Source organism: Antechinus flavipes, chromosome 2, assembly GCF_016432865.1.
Source record: "Antechinus flavipes isolate AdamAnt ecotype Samford, QLD, Australia chromosome 2, AdamAnt_v2, whole genome shotgun sequence".
Taxonomy (NCBI): domain Eukaryota; kingdom Metazoa; phylum Chordata; class Mammalia; order Dasyuromorphia; family Dasyuridae; genus Antechinus; species Antechinus flavipes.
Genome location: NC_067399.1, coordinates 450,253,645 through 450,262,036, shown reverse-complemented (window position 1 = coordinate 450,262,036; position 8,392 = coordinate 450,253,645).

Sequence of the window (8,392 nt, the reverse complement as noted above, 5' to 3'; positions counted from 1 at the left end):
TAATGAAAAATGTTGGAGGGTATGTAGGAAAACTGGGACACTAATCCATTGTTAGTGGAATTGTGAAACAATTCTGGAGAGCAATCTGAACTATGCCTAAAAGGTTATAAAACTTTTTTTTTTCACCCAGAAATGCCATTACTGGGTTAACTTCTCAAGGAAATCATAAAGGAGAGAAAAAGACCCACAAGTGCAAAAATGTTTATAGCAGCTATTTTTGTGATAGCAAAGAATTGGAAAATGAGTGGATGCCCATCACTTGGGGAATGGCTAAACAATTTGTGGTACATAAAGATAATGAAATATTGTTCTATAAGAAGTGATAACTGATTTTAGAAAGACCTGGAAAGAGTTACATGAACTGATGCTGAACAAAACAAGCAAAACCAGGAATACATCATACACAATGATAGCAAGAATGTGTGATGATCAACCATGAAAGACTTGATTCTTTTCAGTGGTTCAGTGATCCAAAACAATCCCAATAGGCTTTGGACCAAAAATGCCTCCTACATCCAGAAAAAGAACAAAAGAAAATGAATGTAAATCAACACTTGTTATATTCACTTTTTTTCTGTTTATTTTAAACTCTCTCATGGTTTTTTCCCTTTTGCTCTAATTTTTCTCTCCCAACATGACTCATAAAGCAATGTGCATGAAAATTAAATAAATTTATTAGAAAAAATCAAAATGAAATGAGCAAAACCAGGAGATCATTGTAAATAGGAATGGCAATATTGCATGATTATCATGAGAAACAGTTATTCTCAGCAATACAATAATCCAAGAAAATTCTGAAGGCCTCATGAATGAAAGATGCTATCCATCTCCAGAAAAAGAACTGGTAGAGCCTAAATGCAGATTGAACTTACTTTTTCTTTTCTTTTCTTTTTTTTTTTCTGTGTTTTCTTTTGCTGCATGATTTACATGGAAATATGTTTTGCATAGCTTTATATGTATAACCTCTGTCAACTTTCTAGTTTTCTCAATATGAGGGAACTGAGGAAATCCAAGAGAATTTGGAGCTCCAAATCTGAAAAAAAGTATAATAAAATTGTTTTTGTATGTAATTGGAAAAATAAATATTAAAAATTTCATTAATACCTATGCTTTCAAGTATTTTTAATATAAATGACTTGTATTTTGTCAAAAAAATTTCTGCATCTATTGCTTATAATCATTTTAAACTACATTTGTTATTGATCTAATTGATTATGTTAATAATTTTTCTTATGTTAAAACATCCTTGCATTCTTGGTACAAAACTCAATTTATTACCATGTATATTTTTTTGTGATTTATTGTTGTAGTCTATTGACTAGTATCTTATTTAGAATTTTTGCATTTATATTCATTCATTAATGAAATTGGTCTATAATTTTCTTTCTCTGTTTTTGCTTTCTGGTTTAAGTTGTAAATATTATGTTTGTTTCATAAAGGGAATTTGGGAGTATTCTTTTATTATTCCAAATAATTTATTTAATATAAAAATTAATTAATCTTTAATTTTTTCTATACATTAAGGATATTTTATGCTATTATAGATGCTTACTTTATTCTCCCTTTAACCCAGTTCTGATGAGAATAAGAGTCTAGCAGTACCAGCTCTCCATCTCCTCCTGTGTCCACTGTAACAGTTCTTCCATTCATATTTCATTTGCATGAAATAATTGCTCCATTTTATTTCCCCTACTCACTTTTATTTTTAGCATTATCCAATCATACTCAATTCAATCCCACATTTTCTACTTATGTGTGCTCTTTCAAACAATCCAAGTAATAATATTCTTGAATTACAGATAACATTTTCCTATTTAAGAAGGAAAGATTTTAACCTTATTAAGACTTTCAAAATTGATCTTTAATATTTATCTTTTTATGTTTCTCCTGAGTCTAAGAGGTCAAATTTTCTATTTAGTTCTGGTCTTATCTTAACAAATACCTGCTAGTCCTTTAGTTCATTAAATATTATTTTTTTCTATTCAGAATAACACACAGCTTTACTGGATCAGTTATTTTTTGTTGTAAGAACAACAAAAAATTGTTTTTTTTGTTTTTGAAAAATATTGTTCTCTTTTTTTGCTAGATGCTAAATCTTGTATTATCCTGACTACAGCTCCATATTACTTAATTTTTTCTTGATGCTTATATTTTCTTGACCTGGAAGCTCTGAAACTTCACTGTGAGATTTCTATGAATTTTTGTCTTAAGATCTCTTTCAGGTGGTTATTGGTGGATTTTTCTATTTTTATTTTACCCTCTCATTCTAAACTTCAGAGAGATTTTCCACAATGATTTCTTGAATTATAGTGCCTAGATTCATTTTTAAAAATCATAATTTTCAAGTAGTTCAACAATTCTTGTATTGTTTCTTTTTAATTTGTTCTCCAGATCAGTTGTTTTTCTAATGAAATGTTTCATATTATTTTCTATTTTTTCATTTTTTATTTTGTTTTTATCATTTTTAGTGTCTTATAAAGTCAATAGCAAAATTCATGCATTCTAATTTTTAAGGAGTTATTTTCTTTTATAAATTTTGGATCTCTTTTTCTAATCAGTTGACTTTCTTTAAAGAATTAAAAAAAATTTTTTTCTTGCATTACTCTTATTTTTCCCCCTATTTTCCTCAACTTCTCTTATTTGATTTTTAAATACTTAAGAACTCTTCCAAACGCTCTTTTGAGGCTTGTGGTCATTTTGGGGTTTTGTTTTATTTTTAACTTTAAGATAGAAGTAACTTTTAACTTTACTATCTTCTAAGTTTGAACTCAGATTTTCTCTATCATAATAATAGTTGTCTATGGCTGAGTTCTTTCTCTTTTGCTTGTTTATTATTTTTGTTTATTTTTAAATTTTATTTTCTCATTTCACATTTGTGCATTTTGTGTTAATGTCAGCTTCTACTCCTTAGGTAATATATTAGGCTTCAGGGTTTTTATACTATTGTTTTCTCAGCTCTATTTGGAGGCCTGATTTCAGGTATTCCTTTCTACTTCTGAGTCATGATCAGGCCCTAACCAATACTTTCACTGTGAATGTTCTTGCTTCCTATGGTCTCTCCCACAGCTGTAAACTTTGGCTTACCCCATTGTACTAGAGCCAAAACCGGGGCCCATAGTCAGTAGGTTCCCTACTCTCTGCAACCATACTCACTAGTATATACTCATTATCCTTATGCCCAGACATAGCTCAGAACTTTTTCAAGTCAACAACCTAGGCCCAGCAACCAGCATTGACAGAGGGCCCTTCAATCTTCTTATGATTAGTTGTCCAACCCCCATGATGTTTGTGAGGCAAAGCTGAGATTGAATCTCTCTGAAGCTGAGATAGCCACTGGATACAGCAGCCCCCAGAGCTTGTTGTTTGTTGATTCAGCAGAATATGCTGAGAAGCATTTATACTTCTTTTTTAGTTGCATGCCCAATTCATTGATTTTCTCTTTCTCTATTTTATGCAACTAAGCATTTAGAGATCTAAAACTTCCCCTAACAACTACTTTGGCTATATCCCATACATTTTGATATGTTGTCTCATTATTGTCATTCTCTTGGATGAAGTTATTAATTTCTATGTGTCTCTGATTTGTTGTTTTATCCATTTATTCTTTAGGATTAGATTATTTAGTTTCCAATTCATTTTTGATCTTTATTTCCCTGGCCCCTTATCACATGTAATTTTATTGCATCATGATCTGAAAAAGATACATTTACTATTTCTGCCTTTCTGCATTTAATTTTGAAGTTTTTATGCCATTTTTTGGGTCAATTTTTGTGTAGTTTTTGTATACTGCTGAGAAAAAAGAACATTCCTTTCTGGCTCCATTCAATTGTCTTCAAAGGTCTATCATACCTAACTTTTCTAAAATTCTATTTTCCTCCTTAATTTCTTTTTTATTTATTTTGTGGATTGATTTATCTAGTTCTGAAAGAGTAATTTTGCTATCTACTTCTTCTTACAACTCTTTTAACTTTCCCTCTTGGAATTTGGATGCTATACCACTTGATACATTTATGTTTATTATTGATATTACTTCATTATCTATGTTACCTTTTAGCAAAATGTAGTTTTCTTATCTCTTTTAATTAGATCTATTTTTGCTTTTTCTTGATCTGAGATTAGGAGTGCTAATTCTGTTTTTTTTTTTTTAAACTTTGGCTAAAACCCAATAGATTCTGCTCCAGCTTTTTACCTTTATTACTTTGTATGTATCACTTTATTTTAAATGTGTTTCTTGTAAACAACATATTGTAGGATTCTGGCTTTTAATCTAGTATCCACTTCTTTGTTGGAGAATTCTTTCCATTCATATTCACAATTAAAATTATTAATTCTGTATTTTCCACCACCTTATTGTCCCCAAGTTATACTTTTCTCTTTCCTTTCCTCCTTTCCTTACTCCCCAATGTTCTGCTTCTGATCATCACTTCCCTCAAACAGCCTTCCCCTTTTACAGCCCTTCCCCCTTTCTTATCCCTTTCCACTTCTACTTCTGCTCTTTCTTTTATTAGCCTTCCCCTTTCTTTTTCCTTTTCCTCTCCTCGTTCCCTATAGGGTGAGACAAGTTTCTCTGTAAGCTAAATATGTCTGATATTCTCTCTTTTAGTCAAAGCCAATGAAAGTAAGATTCACACAATGCTCACCCCTTTTCTTCTTTCCCTCAATTGTCTTTTTGCTTCTTTCTGAAATGTAATTCACCACATTTTACCTCCCCTTTCCTCTTCTTCCAGTACAATTCCTTTTCCATCTCTAGTTTTTTTTTTTTAATATCAATGCAATAAAATCAAATTATGCCTACATCTTCTAAGTATACCCATAATAGAGATACAGTTTTCAAGAGTTATCATCTTCCCATATAGAGATGTAAACTTTAAGAATTTTAAAACAAACAGTCATTTTTCTTTCCTTTTTATCTTTTTATACTTTTCTGGAGTCTGTAATTGAGAATCAAATTTTCTATGCAGCTCTGGTCTTTTTATCAGAAATAAATGAAATGTATCTGCTTCTTTGAATGTCTATCTTTTACCCCTGAAAAATAATACTTAATTTTGCTGGATAGTTTATTCTTGGCTGCAATCCAAGTTCTTTTGCCCTTCGGAATATTATATTCGAGGCCCTTCCATCGATTAAAGTGGAAGCTGCTAGGTCCTGGGTAATCCTGATTATGGATCTTTGAATATCTTACTTTTCTAAAATTGAGGTCCTTCATTTCTTTTTTGTTTATTTTTTTAACTTTTCCACACACAATCATTATAACTTTACTGAATTTTTCAAGCTGTAAATCATTTAACTTTTCCTTTAGTAGTTTTATTGCTATACTAGATTTCTCATCTCTTAATTAAGTCTTATTTTCTCTGTTGCTTTATCTGAAATCATGGTTACTTTTTCCTTTAAAAAAATTTTACTTATTGTACCTATTATTAAATGTTCCATAATTATTCATTCTAAATTTTTTTTTACTAAAGTATAAGATTTTGCTGCAGCACCTATGGTAGCTTTCTATGCATCTTTTTGTCCCTAGTATATTTCTTATAAACAGTATTGTTGGATTCTATTTTCTAGTTTACTCTGTATCTTCTTTTATTATGTAGGCAATTTTTGTTGCATTCACATTCACAGTTATGGTTATTAATGTTTTTCTTTTCCTCTATTTCGTGTTCCTGTTTTTTTAATGTTTCTCTTGATTCCTATGTTTGTTTTTCAAATACACATACATACAGAGGGAGACAGAGAAAAGCAGAAACAAACATAGAGAGACACATAGAGAGAAACAGATAAACACAGAGACAGAAAGACACACACACACATAAAGACAGAGAGACAAGAAGGTAGTAGATAGAAAGATATAGAGATAAAAAGAAATAGAGACAGAGATAGAGATAGAGACATAGTCCTGCTAGTTATAGAATCACAGTTTGTTCTTGCTATATAACTATAGAAAGGAGGTTGTTTGCATGTACATTGATGGGGAGTTTTCTAGAAGTCAATACCTGCTGTTTCCTACATGGGAGCTTCCATCTTTGATAATCTGGGCGTGCATAACATTCAGCCACAATTATGTTCAAGGAGGTTCTCTCTTAGTTAAGATTTTGTACATATTGTTTGAAGTTGTTAAAATTTTTTTCCAAAACTTTCTTCCATAACTCTCATTTTTCTTCTCAGTTTTGCTATTAGTATTCTTATTTTTTAAAAAAATGATATTAGAGCCTTTTTTTTCCCTTTAAACTTTTGCTTCATTTCTTCTAGAATCTCTGGTTCATCTTGTTCCCAAGCTGTGTGGTTGATTGTTGTTGTTGTTGTTGTTGTTGTTGTTTTGAGGATTTACTTCTAGATTTTTTGGAGTTAATCTCTTTTAGATTCATTTTGAATGGTATCACCATAATAGCTCTTTATGGTAGAATTCTTTTATATCTTTTCACTCTCCCAGTCTTTTAACTCACTTCAAATTTTATATTAGGATCAGGGCCTATGCACTTCTAGGGAGAGTGTCTGGACTGAGGTTTTGTCTTCTTGGATTTTTTTTTTGTTGTTGTTCCTTTTTTGGAGGGTATTGTGTGTTGTATCACTCCAGAATTATTCTAAAACCGGTAAATTTTCAGTGTTCCCAAAGTAGTTTGATCCAGGGTAAAGTCTAATCACTGCCTCCTTGGACTGAGCTTCGCAAATTCCTGACCTAGGTTTGGGTTTGTGCAATATTCTTATTGACTTGTCCCAAGTCTGAAGTTCTAATACACTGCTGTTGAATTCAGTCATTATCAGCCAGCTGGAAAACTGTTGGTTCAAAATGACAGAACTACATGGTTCTCTTTGGTCTGGAATTCTTGTCCTAGAGGTCCATTTTGGGCTTCAAACTTTGTTGCTGCATTGAACCCTGCTGCACTCCTGAGAGCAGAGTTACACATCTATTTCCCTCCTTCCTAACTTCCCTATTAAAGCCAAGAGTATCACTAGCCATCTAGTAACCTAGGTTCAAAAACTGTACTCCTCATTATTTCCCTTACGTTTATATTCAGTCATTTGTCAGGCCCTGTCCATTTTTCCTTTGAAATCTCTTGAATAGACAGGCGTTTCCTCTCCTCTCATACAACAAATATCCAGGTATAGGCCATTCTAACTTTTGCCTGCACTACTTCAGTCACCTACTGATTAATTCTCCCATTTTAAGTGGAGAAACTCCAGTCCATCCTTAACTGGGCTGTCACTTACTAAAGGATAGGTTTGATTGTATCATTCTCCTATCAAAAAAAAACAAAACAAAACAAAACAAAATCCAGTGGCTCCTTATTATTTCCAAGATCAAATATAAAATATGACATTCAAAGCTTCTCCTTTTACTATCTTATATCTTACTCCATTCCATGTGTCCCATATGCCAATGGCATTTGCCTCCTTATTGTTAATCACGCATGACAGATTCTGTCTCCTAACTCCAAGCATTTTCACTGATTGCTTCCCATGTCTATATCTCTCTTTCATTCCCTCTACTTCTTGCCTTCTCTGGCTTCCTTAAAGTTCAGTTAGTTAGTCTTCCATTCTTTCCTAATTAGGATTAGGGCAGAATTTATTTATGCCTTCCCTCTGAAACCATCCCCAATTTACCTGGTATGTATTTTGTTTTAATATTATTCTTTGTATACTGTCCCCTCTATTAGACTGTGAATTCCTTGAGAGAAGGAATTGTTTTTGCCCTTCTTTGTATCACCAGTACTTAGCATAGTGTCTATCTAGCCCATATAGTAGGTTCTTAATACAGGCTAGTTGACTGACTTTATTTTTTTTTAATAGCTTTTTTATTTACAAGATATATGCATGGGTATGGGTATGAATGGGTATGCAAGATATATGAAGAAGGGGCTCCTAACAATTTTTGTTGTTCAGTTGTCTTGGAATCTGTGATTCTATTTGAGGCTTATTAACAGAAATATTGAAATGGCTTGCCATTTCATTCTCTGACTTATTTTTATAGATGACTAACTGAATCAGGGTTAAGTAAACTTGCCCCAAGGTCACCCAGCTGGTAAGGTATCTGAAGCCAGATTTGAACTTAGGAAGATGAGTCTCCTTGACTTCAGGCCTTGCACTCTATCCACTACACTACCTAATTACTCCTCCTAACATTAGAGCTGTACAAAAGCTAAATAGGTTGCTTTGAAGAGGTGGTGGATTCTTCTTTCTTCAAAGTCTTCAAGTAGAGGGTGGGTGACCACTAATCAGGTATATCATAATGGGGATTGAGAAATTTCTGATATGTTTTAGGCTGCTGATGTCTCTTCCTGTTCTCAACTTCCATAATGCTATGATTCACATTGAAAGTCAGATCTTTCTAGTTACAAAAAAACCAGACACAATAGGGGTCCCTCAGCTCATTTCTATTCATCAAAGAAGGCTTTAAGAA